Consider the following 14681-nt stretch of genomic DNA (forward strand, 5'->3'; position numbering starts at 1 on the left):
AAAGTGGGCCAAAATGTTAATAATTTATAGTAAAAAAGATTAAGAAATGGTTAAAGCACAAACCAAACCCAAAAAAGATGTAAAATACTGAAAAAGCCCAACCCAAACACCAAAAGAGAGAGAGAAGACGGCGACCCTAGCTGGAACCTGACCCAACCACGATTAATTGACGCGATTTTCTCCGAGGATTTTATCCTCCAACAAACAACGCTTCTTCTCCTCCAATCCTCTCCATTTCATCATTCTCTCAAAATCAATTTCCTCTTCTTCTTCTTCCATCGACTCTGCTTCACCTTTTTTTTTCTATTTACATCCTTTTCCGTCCGCTGCTTCATTTTCATCCTCGTCTGCTGCTTCTTAGTCCCTGTCTGCTGCTTCTTAGTCCTTTTCTTCTTCTTCTTAATTCTTCTTTCGCTGCTGCTTCTTGCTACATCTTTCTTCTACTACTACATCAGTAATTATTCAATTTCAAAAGGTATAACTCTTTTCTTTTCTTCTTATCAATTTATGAGTGATTATGATTATTAAGTCTAATTTTAGTTTCTTATTTAGCGGTAATATTTATTAACCCTGAATTTTGTATACATATGGTAAGCAACATCAAAAGAAAGATAGTTAAAGGAGAAGAATCATAAAAAAAACAAAAGAAGACAAAAACTCAAAAGGGAGAATAAGGAAAACTAAAATCAAAGGTATAAACAAACCTATGATAGACATTGATAGTGGTATAGCACTATCTATCGGTGATATAAAGTGATGAAACATTTTCTCATATATGTTTGGCCTGATTGTATATGTTTTGATATTTGATTGTTTGGCTAGGAGCTACTTATTGGATTGTATATGTTTTGATATTTGTTTGGTTTTCAGTTTAATTTGATTATAGAGTCCACTTCGTGGTTTAGTCATGTTGTGATATAAAGAAAAGAAGTACATAGAAAATGATAGAAATCTATCAATGTCTATTACAAATAGACACTAATAAACTATTATTAGTGTCTATATGTAAGTGTTCTATGTTGTCTATCATTCATACCACTACCAATGTATACATATGTTTTCTTAGATATGTTTAATTTGGGGTTACTTACAATTGGTGTTTTGATATTTCTTTTACAGTTGGTGTTTTTTTCATTCATGGACTTCTTACACTTGATGTCATGCTTTAGTATATAAAGAAGTTTATCACTGTCTATCACATTTCTGTTGGGGTTGATGCTTTAATTCTCGTAGAGTCCTATAGTTTGTAAACCTTGTATGAACAAACATTTCTATGATTAATAATACTTGATATTTTATTCACTATGTCTATGAAATATATGATATTTTAGTTGCATTAAACTAACATCCAAGGTTATCATTGTAACTTAAATATGTATGTAGAGACATACAGGTAGATCATGTTTAAGTGATAACGTAAATAGTCTGTAGTATATGGATAAGGCTAGGTACCCTATCATAGTGACGCTACAAGTATGGCCCGCTTTGTAGGTGTTACTGATATTGTAAAGTGCTACAAATGATCTAATCCTGATCATTCATGTTTTAGACATACAAGTGGGGATATTCTATACAAAAGAGTTTATATAAGATCATACCACGAAATATTTAGTCTCATTATATAACGTTGTTCATAATAGAGACGTTCATTTCACTAGGATAACTATAGGTAACATGACTTTAATCCTGAGTGAGTTGTGAACTCCTACCTATGAGGGTGGTCCTTTGATTTGTATGGGTGAAATTGGCCAGATCGTCGACTCAACAAGCCTACCATTTTAGGGATTCGTCTGATTGAAGAGCTGGGAACTCAGCTACACAAAATGGAATTCACTCCTTCCCCGAAGCAGGGGTAAGTAAATAAATTGCTCCCTTAAGGGTTGATTCCGGGTCTTGAATAATATGGCGCCACATCCTCTCTTGACCAGAGAGGGGTTTAGTAATAGTGGACTATGATCTATTGTTTATTAGAGGGATCAGTGGTACTTAAGGAGTTAGATGTAACTACAAGGGCAAAACGATAATTTGGCCTAATTGTACTTACGAGCAATTTGTGAAGGGTCATTGTTCTGTTGATTGGTTATATCCAATGGACACAGAATTATATCTACAGTGTGAAGAGTGCAGCTGTCGGTCTTTATTGGAGTGCTCAATAGTTAACGGATGGTGGATAATGTGATTAAAGAGTTTAATTAGTTATTCACGTACGGTTGGAGCTTCAAGCTACAGGTCCATAAGGTCCCCTTGGTAGCTCAAAGGATTTAAATTGAGAATAAGTTTTTGGGTTAATTTAAAATTTTCAAATTAATAAGAGGGAATTTAATTATATATGATATAATTGAATTAATTCAATTATATATGATATAATTGACATAATGTATTTGATACATTATTATTTAATTGGAGGAATAAATACTTGAATATGATTCAAATATATTTTCTATGAAATAGATTCATAATTCTTAAATTTGATATAAATATGATTTATATTAAATGTCATAAAATAGAGAAAAAGAACTATGGATTATATATTGTATACGATGCAATATTAAAACTATAGGTTATAAATATAATATGATAAGTTGGTTATTATATTTATTTATAATTATTAATTATTTGATAATTAATTCCTTTTTTCTCTCTAACCACCCTTAGTGGGAAGTTAATTAGTTTTTGTGGTTCTTGGAATAAAATGAAAATATGATTTTTATTATTTCTAGAGAAGAGTATTACATGATTAAGTTTTCTACACGATTTGTTTGAAAGCCTATGCAATAGACTCAGTTTACTACACGATTGAAGTCTTGTTATGCGATAGTTTTGCCTTCTTTCGATCGTCTTCCTCTTCCAACTCCAAAACACCCTCTAACCAAAATAGTCAGAGCTCACCACTCCCGGATTCTCATACCGAGAATACCAAGGTCACCAAGTGATAGTGTCTTCCTTTGGTTCGAATTGTTGTTTGTTATTGTTCGTTTGGAGTATTCGTGACTTGTTCAACGTGTTCGTGAACGAGTTAGTTCGAGGGATTTACTTGAAGAATAGTTCTTCAAAAGTATAATCTCTAAACTCTTGTTTATTATTCAAAAGGCATGCTGTAATTTATGTTTTGTGCATAATCTATCTGTTTTACTGTAAATGTATGCGTTCAATCGAATTGGGATTTGGACGATCCGCTTTCACTCAAAGGTTCTCTGTAAAATGAGTTCCTTCAATTCCAGGGATTGCAATAGACAGTGTATGTCGCTAATAGAAAGTGATAGATTTCTATCAATGTTCATTGAATGACAATAGTGAGTGATAGTCAATGATAAACTATAAACTGATAGTTGTATGTTTAAACAGGTGGAATAGGAACATGAACATCAAACAATAATGCAAGACCAAAAAAAAGCATTTGAGGATAACAATATGAAGGAAATCAAGCATGAGGATTTCCATTTCCATTAACAGCGGAAGGCATCATTCCAAATTCCATTCAGATTGAATATAAACAATTACAGTACAAGAACGGAAACTAACAGGTCATGCACAAAACGAAATTACAACATGCTAAGATAGAACTCAAAGGAGAGAGTATGCATACCTCTGAAGAACCATTCTTAACGAATCCCTCGATCTGTTCAAAATGCATCCATAGCAACACGAACTCAACAAACAGACTGCTACCAGGTACGAACAACGAACATAGCCTCCATGAACCCAATCGAGTCTCACTCGATTCATAAGCTGAGTGAGGATACCACCACAATGGTTACCTTGGTATTCTCGGTATGAGAATATAGGAGTCGTGGGCTTTGTATGATCTGGCTTGAGGAAGAGACTGGAGGTCTACGATCGAGCAAGTGGGAGATAAGATATTGTCTATCATATAAAAGATGTGCTCGATCGTTTAGTAAAGGCAGCCTATCGTATAGACTTAGCTACTTAATCGTTTAGCTACAATTAGCTGAATGACTATCGTATAGTCAAAGCTAAGTGATTGTTTAGTCTCTGATAGCTATTGCTTAGTGAAACTCTTTCACTTGATAGCTTTTCTTTATGAGTTCTTTCCAAATGAGGCAACTCTTAATTTTAGGAAAACAATTTTCCTTTTTATCTCACGGCTACCATAAAACCACCAATAACCTCCCACTTAATCGGATATTAGAGGAAAAGAAATTAATTATCATATAATTAATACATTATAAATAAATATGATAACCAACTTACCATATTATATTTGTTGGATTGTTCAGCAAGCAGCGGAAGAAACAATGATCAATAAGCACTCTAATTCATTAATTTTGGCAAAAACTAAAGCATGCTCTTGCAGAAACAATTGGGTTTGAAGTCATACCTTTGTAGAACTCTTGAAATCTTGATTTCCAACTACAAATTTCTCCAAATCTCGTTGTAGACCACCTCAAGATCTTCCCCACTATACTCGGTGCTCTAGATTGAGTTGTGGGACTCAAAATAAGCTTGAATTAAGGGAACTTGGAAAAGTACTCACAGCAGCAACTCACTTGAAGAACATCTTCTTCACACGAACTTTTCAACAAAAATTCTACAGATTGCATGCTCCAAATTCATTCCAATCTTCTCAATATATTGCAGACAATCATGCAAAGAAGATGGTTGCATGATATACAGCTCATGCTTGAAGTAATTGAAGCCTAAAGATGGTGGGTTATGGGTAAGCAACTTGAAGATGATAATGGAAAAACCAAAATTCCATTATTTGTGTTTTTCCATCTTTTTCCATCTTTTTCAAATGTTTTCAAAATTGAAAATATTATTAACTTTACAAAATTAATTTTTCTAATAAAATTAATAAATAATTATTTAAACAATTTAAATAATTCTAATTAATTTAATATCAAATATTAAATTAATTTTACACAAATCCACCTTCATATATTTAAATCATATTTAAATATTAATTCTCCAATTCCGTTTAATTCTTAAAAATTAAACGTGTAATTATATCTCAATAATTACTAGTTTCTTTAATTCTAATTTGTTCGTTTCAAATTAACTTATCACGCTACTCTAAAGCTAATCCATTTACGAGCTAGTAGGAGGTCCTCACAGACCTACAGATCATGGGCTCCAACGATCCGAGATTAATTGGCTAAACTCATTAGACCGAATTAACCCCCATTCGTTAACTAATGGGATACTCCACTAAAGCCCATAGTTGAACTCCCCTCACTGTAGATATATTATGTCCACTCGATATAACCATGATTAGTAAGTTAACCCTTCACAGGTTGTTCGTAATAACGGCTGGGTCAAATTTCTGTTTTACCCCCAAAATTACCTCTTGTTCCTTAAGTCCCACTGATCCTCTAATGAATGATTGATTATGATCCAATCAAAAAATTAAGTCCCTCTCGAGCCAATGAGAAGGTGGGGCCTCTTGTTCAAGACCCAGAATCAGCACTTAAGGGAACAACTTCTCTACTATCCCTAAACAACGGGTAGGAGTGAATCCTTTCTTGCACCCTATATCCCTAGCTATCTATCTGGTTTTACCCCTGAAATGGGAGGTTATTGAGCCGACGCTGTTGAGTCAACCCTCACCTATGCAAATCTAAGGATAATCCCGAATAAACAGAAGTTCGTAGTTAGTTCAGGATTGAGGTCAAATTACTTAGGCCATCGCTTTGAAATAGTCAGTCTTAAATAGTAAACAACGTTATAAAGTAAGAGTGACTGATTTCATGGTCCGATCTTGTACAAACCCTTTTGCACAAGATGCCCCCACTCCTCATGTCATAACATGTAATAATTAGGATCACTTCGTTTGTAGCACTTCACAACTCTTTGTAACAATTACAGAGTAGGCCACATCTAATAGTCTTACAAGAATAAGACACCCAACCTTATTCATATACTATGGATCATTTTGACTATTTACTCGAATCTGATCAACTTTTATGTCTCCATATAAAGTTTAAGTACTCATGTAATAGTCAACGGTCTTTTTAGGTTTATTGGATTTCTCATAAGCAAAACATCTATTCAATAACAACTTATTGAATTTTCAGAATAAGTTCTATTGTTTACAAACCACGAGTTTTAGGATATAAAACCCAACAAACTCCCACTTGGACTAAAAACTCCATTAGTAACTAATATATCCAATATGTATGACTGAGTTTCTGAGTTTTATAGAGAAATATAATAAACTAGGGCATCTCATACCCATAGTTTACCATTTGGTATACCCGATATTTCTCCCACTTGCCCTAGGTTATTAAACTGATATTCCTAGTATACTAGGTGATTCTCAAACAATTTAGCTGAGAGAATCATTGTAAAACTGTTAGTGTATAATAGGCTTCTTATTAAACTATATGAGAATGCATCTTATTCTCAATAATGACCAGGAAGTCATACTTTCCTCCCACTACATTGAGGTACTCTTAACTCTTTGAATAAGACGCATCTAATCTGTCTTAACAACTCTTGTTAACAGTCAGATCTAGAAATCTTTAAACTTTCTATACTTTGATCTAGTCGTTTTTAAATATCTTAATATTTGCAAATGACTTTTGACAGTTTGATTCTTAACAAAAGTTGCTATGAGATAGAACAAACACAATTTTCGAAAATGAATATTTCATTTAACACAAGAATATATACAATTTATTTTTTACAAGATAACAAAAGCATGTAAGATCAAGCAGCAACTTCTCGCACTGGTCAAGCTGAGAAAGCGGTCCTCAGGAACAAGTTTTCCTATTTAGCATTCTCTGCTCTCTTCTCGGCAAGGTACTGAGGGCGGTTCTCTTCCAGTGCCCTTCTTCGTTACAGTGGAAACACTTCCCTTTGTCTACGACATTTTTCTTGCTTTTCTTTCCACCGGTTTCTTCTTCCCTTTCCCTTTGTCCTTCTTGACAGGAATACTCTTACTTTGTGAAGAGGAAGCAACATCAAGCTTGGAGGACATTCCTCTCTTCTCAGCAGTAGTAACATTTACCAGACATTTAGTTCTTAACATAGTCTGGTAAGCCTGTAGCTCATTCAGCAGAGTAGTCAAACTATATTCAATTTTATTCATAAGTGCATTTGTGCAGAATTGCAGAAAACTCTTCAGAAGAGATTCTAGAATAAAACCAAATTGACTTCTTTTGTGAATAATAGCGCCATTTACTTCCACCACATTAAAGTGGACCATCATGTCCAGGACATATTCACGAATAGAGGCCCCTTCTTTCATGCGGCTGTTGTAAATGTACTTTATGGCATCCTACCTTAGGGTGAAGGACGGTTGTCCAAACATCCCTCGTAGAGATTCCATAATCTCTTTGGCAGTACCCATATCCTCATGTTTCTTCGCCAAAACATCAAATATGTTGGCAAGGATATAAGCACGAGCTTTATCATTTGCCCTGATCCATCTATCATACACATCTCGAACAGTTTGGTATGTGTTAGAGCTCGAAACGGGAGGATAATCCTCTGTTAAGACAAACCATAAATCGTCTATTACCAGTATAGTGTTCAAATTTGATTTCCAAGTTACATAACTATCCCAGATCAGTTTATCCGATGCCAACAATTGTATTATCGAACTCGTCATTATGAAACTATAAACAAATTCTATAAGTGAATTGCTTTTAAATCCAATCAAGTTTTAGCAAATTAATAATGTACCCAAGATTATTCTTTTACAACGATACTACAACAAGACACTAAATACTATCTCTAGAATAACTCATATTCTGATAGTCATTTAGCTACCGCTTTTGATAAGAAATTACTAACACTTAATACTTTTGTAAGTGTAACCTTCCGTTTTCAGATGTCAAAGGTCGGTCTCAACTATGCTACCGAAGTGGAGAGTCAAGGTTGGGAATGGACCTAAGAAATCCTATCCATTTCTGGAGCTTGAGGTTCTGAATCCTATGTTACAACCCTCCGTGGGGATAACCGTCGTTAAACGACTAGTAAAGGGCCACTTAAAGCTAACCAGTAGGCGCAACATAGGAATCTCACAGTCCAAACTAACGAAAGAGACCGCAGAATATGTTGACACATTTCCTTCACCCACTTACAATGAACTACTTCCCCCGTTTACCTTGTTATTGACTCATACATCCACTTTCCGTATGGAGGTCATTCTCAGGTTGACACAAAATGTCATATGAATCTCACAGTGTAAACTATGTGGAGATGTGGCAGTTGAAATCATATATTTGATTTCTGTTCGAACAATTTCTCCTTATTCATCGAAATCTAGATTTAAGCTAAAAAAATACTTTCCGTATGGAGATCACTCCCAGGGTGACACGAAGTACTGCTTAAATCTAGATTGTGAACTCTTAGAGACGTAAGAGCTAAGAATAACATTTCGTATATGTTATTAATCTCCCATTAAAGTTTTCTAATAACTTTATCATATAGAAGTTATTGAACTCTCATTGAAGTGTTCTATTAATTGGCTTAATTAATACTTAGATTCTTTTCGGCTAATAAAAAAAACCCTAAGTCTAAGTGGTTTATCCAAGTATAACCCTTATAAATGGATTTAAACCTACGATGTCTAGGTGATAAACCGTTTCATTATCTCACATTGTTCACGTATGCTCATAAAACCGGTTACCCATGCTCAATAATTCAGCCACAATCCCCAGGTAGGAGGTGTTTCGTAAACTGTCAACTTAAGTACCCCCAACCTTCGACAGGATTATATACCGGTTGAGATTGTAACCCGAGTTTTACAAGTTTTAATGACATATTTTAACTATTAAAATGAGTGGTTGAGCATGCAGGTTCTTTGTTATGGATTTTAAACGTCTAACCCAATTTTATAACAACTTGCAAAATTTTAGACATACTAAACATCCACAACATACATAAAGGCATATAAATTTCCTTTATAACCGTCCAATGAATGTGATCTTATCATATCATAACATATAAATTAATATCATTTATTAATTATATATTTTCCTCTACTAGATATAAATCATATTTATATCTAATTTCCTCTAAATTAATGTATCTCATACATAAAGTTAATTATATCATATTTAATTAACTTGTTCCATTATATCATATATAATTGAACTCCCTCTTGTCAATTTGAACATTTCAAACTGACATAAAAACTGACTCTCAACTTGTATCCAAGCTACCAAGGAGACCTTTTGGACCTATGGCTCGAATCTCCAACGGTAAGTGAATAGCTGACTAAACTCTTTAGTCATGATATCCACCATCCGTTAACTTTCAGGCATTCCACTAAAGACCGACATTTGAACTCTTCTTGCCATAGATATATTTCTATGTCCATTGGATATAACCAATCATCAGTACGATGACCCTTCACAGATGTTTGTAATTACAGCAAGCCAATTTTCCATTTTGCCCCTGTAATTACATATTCCTCCTTAAGTACCATTGATCCCTTTAATAAACAATACAACATAGTCCTACTATGTGTGAACACCTCTCAGGCCATGAGAAGGTGTGTGGTGCCACATCGTTCTAGCCCCGGGATCAGCCCTTAAGAAAGCAATCTATCTACTTATCCCTACTTTGGGAAAGGAGTGAACTCCATCTTGTGAAGCTGAGTTCCCAGCTCCCAAATCAGACGAATCCCCAAAATGGTAGGTTTGAGTCTACACTCTGGCCATTCGCAACCATGTAAATCAAAGGATCGCCCTCAATGGCAGGAGTTCCCAACTCACTCAAGATTGAGGTCATGTTTCCTATGGTTATCCTAGTGAAGTGAAGTCTCAATCATGAACGGGGTTATATGACAAGACATTAACACTTCGAGGTCAAGTCTTATACAAACTCTTTTTGTATAGGACGCCCCCACTCACGTCCACTACACGAATGATCAGGATCAGACCATCTGTGACAAATCACAATATTTGTAACAATTCCACAAAGCGGGCCACGTCCGTAGTGTTACCAGGATAAGGTTTCTCTCCTATATCCATATACTACATATTATTTTTATTGTCACTTAAGACATGATCCACTTGTATGTCACTACATAAATGCTTAAGTTACATAAAGACAACCAGGGATATTAAGTTTATTGGTTTGTGGTAAAATAAAAACCATCTTAATGTGTAAAGTCAAGTAGTGAAGTAAATATCATTTATATTATACATCACAAGTGTTCATATAAAGTTGTCTACAAACTACTATGACACGAAACTTTAGGTCACAAACCCCAACAGGTAGACGATCGTGTAGTACTATCACATAGCACTTCTTCACATCATTTAGCATGTTCTTATGGAAACAATTGAGTTTGAAGTCATACCTTTGTAGAACTCTTGAAATCTCAATTTCCATCTGCAAATTTCTCCAAATCTTGTTGTAGACCACCTCAAGATCTTCCTCACTATTCTCTCGGTGCTTTAGGTTGAGTTGTGGGACTCAAAATAAGCTTGAATTATGGGAACTTGGAGAAGCATTCACAGCAGTAACCCACATGAAGGACACCTTCTTCACACGAATTTTTGAACAAAAATTCTAAATTGCATGCTCTAAATTCACTTCAATCTTCTCAATATATTGCAGACAATCATGCAAAGAAGATGGTTGCTTGATATGTAGCTCATGCTTGGAGTAATTGAAGCCTAAAGATAGTGGGTTATGGGTCAGCAACTTGAAGATGATAATGGAAAAACCAAAATTCCATTATTTGTGTTTTTCCATCATGTCCACTCGATATAACCATGATTAGTAGGTTAACCCTTCACAGGTTGTTTATAATAATGGTTGGGTCAAATCTCTGTTTTACCCCCAAAATTACCTCTTGTTCCCTAAGTTCCACTGATTCTCTAACAAACAAATGATTTGTGATCCAGTCAACAAATCGAGTCCCTCTCGGGCCAATGAGAGGGTGAGGCCCCTACCCAAAATCAACACTTAAGGGAATAACCGCTCTACTATACCTAAACAACAGGTAAGGGTGAATTCCTTCTTGCACCCTATGTCCTTGACTATCTATCCGGTCTTACCCCTGAAATAGGAGGTTATTAAGCCGGCGCTGTTGAGCCAACCCTTACCTATGCAAATTTAAGGATAATCCTAAATAAACAGGAGTTTGTAGTTAGCTCAGGATTGAGGTCAAGTTACCTAGGTCATCGCTTTGAAATAGTTAGTCTTAAACATTAAACAATGTTATAAAGTAAGAGTGACTGATTTCGTGGTCCGATCTTGTACAAACTCTTTTGCACAAGACGCCCCCACTCCTCATGTCATAACATGTACGAATTAGGATCACTTCGTTTGTAGCACTTTACAACTCTTTGTAACAACTATAGAGTAAGCTGCATCCAATAGTGTTACCAGAATAAGGCACCCAACCTTATTCATATATTATAGATCATTTTGACTATTTACTCAAACCTGATCCACTTTTATGTCTCCACATAAAGTTCAAGTACTCATGTAATAGTCAACGGTCTTTTTAGGTTTATTGGATTTCTCATAAACAAAACATCTATTCAATATATTGGATTCCTCATAAGCAAAACATCTATCAATAACAACTTATTGAATTTTCAAAATAAGTTCTATTGTTTACAAACCACGAGTTTTAGGACATAAAACCCAACAATATTTATAATCTATAGTTTTAATATTTCATCTCATAAAACATACAAACCATAGTTCTTTTTCTATTTTATGGTATTTGATATAAATCATATTTATATCAATTCCTCCAAATGATGTATGTCATACATCACACCAATTATATCATATATAATTGAATTTTCTCTTGTTAATTTGAACACTTAAAACTAACCCCAAAAACTAATTCTTAACTTGAATCATTGAGCTACCAAGGGGACCTTATGGCCCTGTGGCTTGAAGCTCCAACAGTACGTGAATAAGTGATTAAACTCTTTAGTCAAAGGATCCACCATTCGCTAACTGCTGGACACTCCACTAAATACCCATAGCTACACTCTTTTCACTACAGATATATTTCTGAGTCCAAATCAACCAATCAGTAGTGCGATCACCCTTCCCAGATCGCTCGTAAGTATAGCTGGGCCAATTTACTATTTTGCCCCTGTAGTTACATCTAACTCCTTAAGTACCACTGATTCCTCTAATGAATAATAAGTCATAGACCTACAATGGCTAGGTCCTCTCTTCCAAAGATAGGATGTGGCCACTATGTTCAAGACCCGAAATCAACCTTTAAGGGAGCAATTTATCTACTTACCCCTATTTCGGGGAAGGAGTGAATTCCATCTTGTGTAATTGAGTTCCCAGCTCCCTAATCAGACAAATCCCCAAAAAGGTAGGCTTGTTGAGTTGGTAATCTAGCCACTCTCACCCATACTAATAAAAGGACCATCCTCATAGACAGGAGTTTCCAAAACACTCAGGATTAAGATCATGTCACCTATGGTCATTATAGTGAGATGTAAGTCTCAATTATCAATGGTGTTATACAGAGAGACTAATCATCTCGTGGTCCGGTCTTATACAAACTTTTTGTATAAGACACCCCCGCTCACATGTCTCCACATGAATAGTCAGGATCAGACCACCGTAGTGGTTAACAACACATGTAAATCTCTACAAAGCAAGTTGTATCCGTAGTGTCACCAGGATAATGTATCCCTCCTTATCCATATATTATAGACCTTTTAGGTTATTACTTAAGGCATGATCCACTTGTATATCTCATATACATGTTTAAATTTACATAAAATAGCCACGAATCTTTGTTTACTGGATATGAGTAAATGTAAATAAAATAACTCTTATTTTATTAATAACTGTGTACAATGTTTATAAACTATGAGACTCTGGGAGAATTAAGACATCAATCCCAACAATTTCCCGCTTGTCCTAATGCCTCGGGAGACTAATGTACAATACATGAAAAACAAGTACAATATACAATAAACTAGGGCATACTCTATACACCAGTATCATCTCCCACTTGCCCTAGATAAGATGTTGCATGTCCCGTAGAACTAGATTCTCCAAATGACCCTCAAATACTTTAGCTGTGACAACCTTTGTAAACAGATCAACAATGTTGTGCTCTGACGCGATCTTCGTGACTATTACATCACCGCGATGCACAAACTCCCTGATCAAGTAATATTTTCATTCTATATGCTTGCTTCTAAGATGACTCCAAGGTTCCTTTGAGTTTGCCACAGCCCTGTGATGACATGCAGAAATGCATGCTATCTTAGTCCTTTTACTTAGAATTATGAACGTTGTTAGGCAGAAATTGCGTTGATCGTGCTAAGAATTCATGAGAAAAAGAGTTTGCGTTGATCAGCATGGCGAATCTCAACTAACCCATTACTTTGCGTTAATTATGCGTTCAATGTTCTATTTTCATAGCCAATGTAGGAAATGAATGCAAAAGCGGAAATCGGACCATGGCATAGACGACCGCATGCGGAGAAACACTCCATCGCAAGGCAAACGCATCGATCAATGCATGGATGTTGCGTTAATTAGTCATATGCGTCCATCGCATGGGAGTTGCGCTCGTCAAAGCAAATGCGGTCATCATGTAGAGTTACGATGTTAAGCAAATGCGGCCATTAAATGATTACGGCTATGCGACAACGCACTCTAATGGGATCAACGCAAGGTTGGTGGAATGAACGCATCAATGCATCTACCTCGAGAAAATCCAAAGCTGATGTTGACATTTCACCTACCTCACCGTTGGTGGCAGAGGTTCAAAAAGGACTGACACGCCGAACGTCAAACTCAGAGCAGTCCAATTAATACTGTCGACGATCCAAACTCTATAAATAGAAGCCGATGAGCAAAATTCCAGGGATCCAAAGATTGTCCCTTAACCGGGGATTTTCCCCGCGATCTAGACAAACTGCGTAAGAAGATGGCTGAGGGTTATTCACCTCCTTCATCCATTCCGAGTGATGATCGAAGCCTTCGACCGGAGTTAGATCTCGAGAGAGTCAGCTCTTCCACCCATCCATGGTACCACCGGCAACCTTGACACACATCCGCTGGAAGCAAATCTTTGCTTCCAGCTGATCATTTCTTTTCCTTTCTTTTCTCATATTGTATTGCATAACATTTTGGAATTAAGAAATTAATACAATGTGTTTTTCAATGCATTTCTCTTTTCTTTCGACTTCATTTCTATCTTCTTGCTTAGCATCTTTACTTTCATTGCAACACTTAGTGAGATTGCTTGGGTATTGCATACTTAGTCATGTGGATTAGGGATATTAAGCATGTAGCAACCCACCGAGAGGTGTGCGTTGTGCAAGTATGTGAGTAATCTTATTTGCTTAGTGTGAAGTTGCTGCAATGCTTGTCTATGGGTTAACGCATTGCTTGTCTATGAGTGAATTCAGCAACAATCAACTGCCCAAGAGGGTAAGTGGTTGGACGCATTAAGCAAGGTATGCGTTGTTCACTAGGGATAGTAACAATCATAGGTCAGCGAAGTTTATGTGATTGTCTTGTATTATGTATGCTTCATTCGTCCATTAGGGATACTTGGGAGGGTAGTCTAAGGATAGGATCTAGGCTTGGGAAGGCCAGGTCAGAATCTAAAAACTCATAATACAAGAGATAGGTGCTTAGGAATGAGCACTATTTGTTATTATGCATCCTAGAGACAAGATATGATTGAATGTGGTCACCTTGCTTTCATGCATTTTGCATCATTGCATAGGACAAGAGTAGAGACTTAGGAA

This window comes from Benincasa hispida, chromosome 4 (assembly GCF_009727055.1).
Source record: "Benincasa hispida cultivar B227 chromosome 4, ASM972705v1, whole genome shotgun sequence".
Classification (NCBI taxonomy): domain Eukaryota; kingdom Viridiplantae; phylum Streptophyta; class Magnoliopsida; order Cucurbitales; family Cucurbitaceae; genus Benincasa; species Benincasa hispida.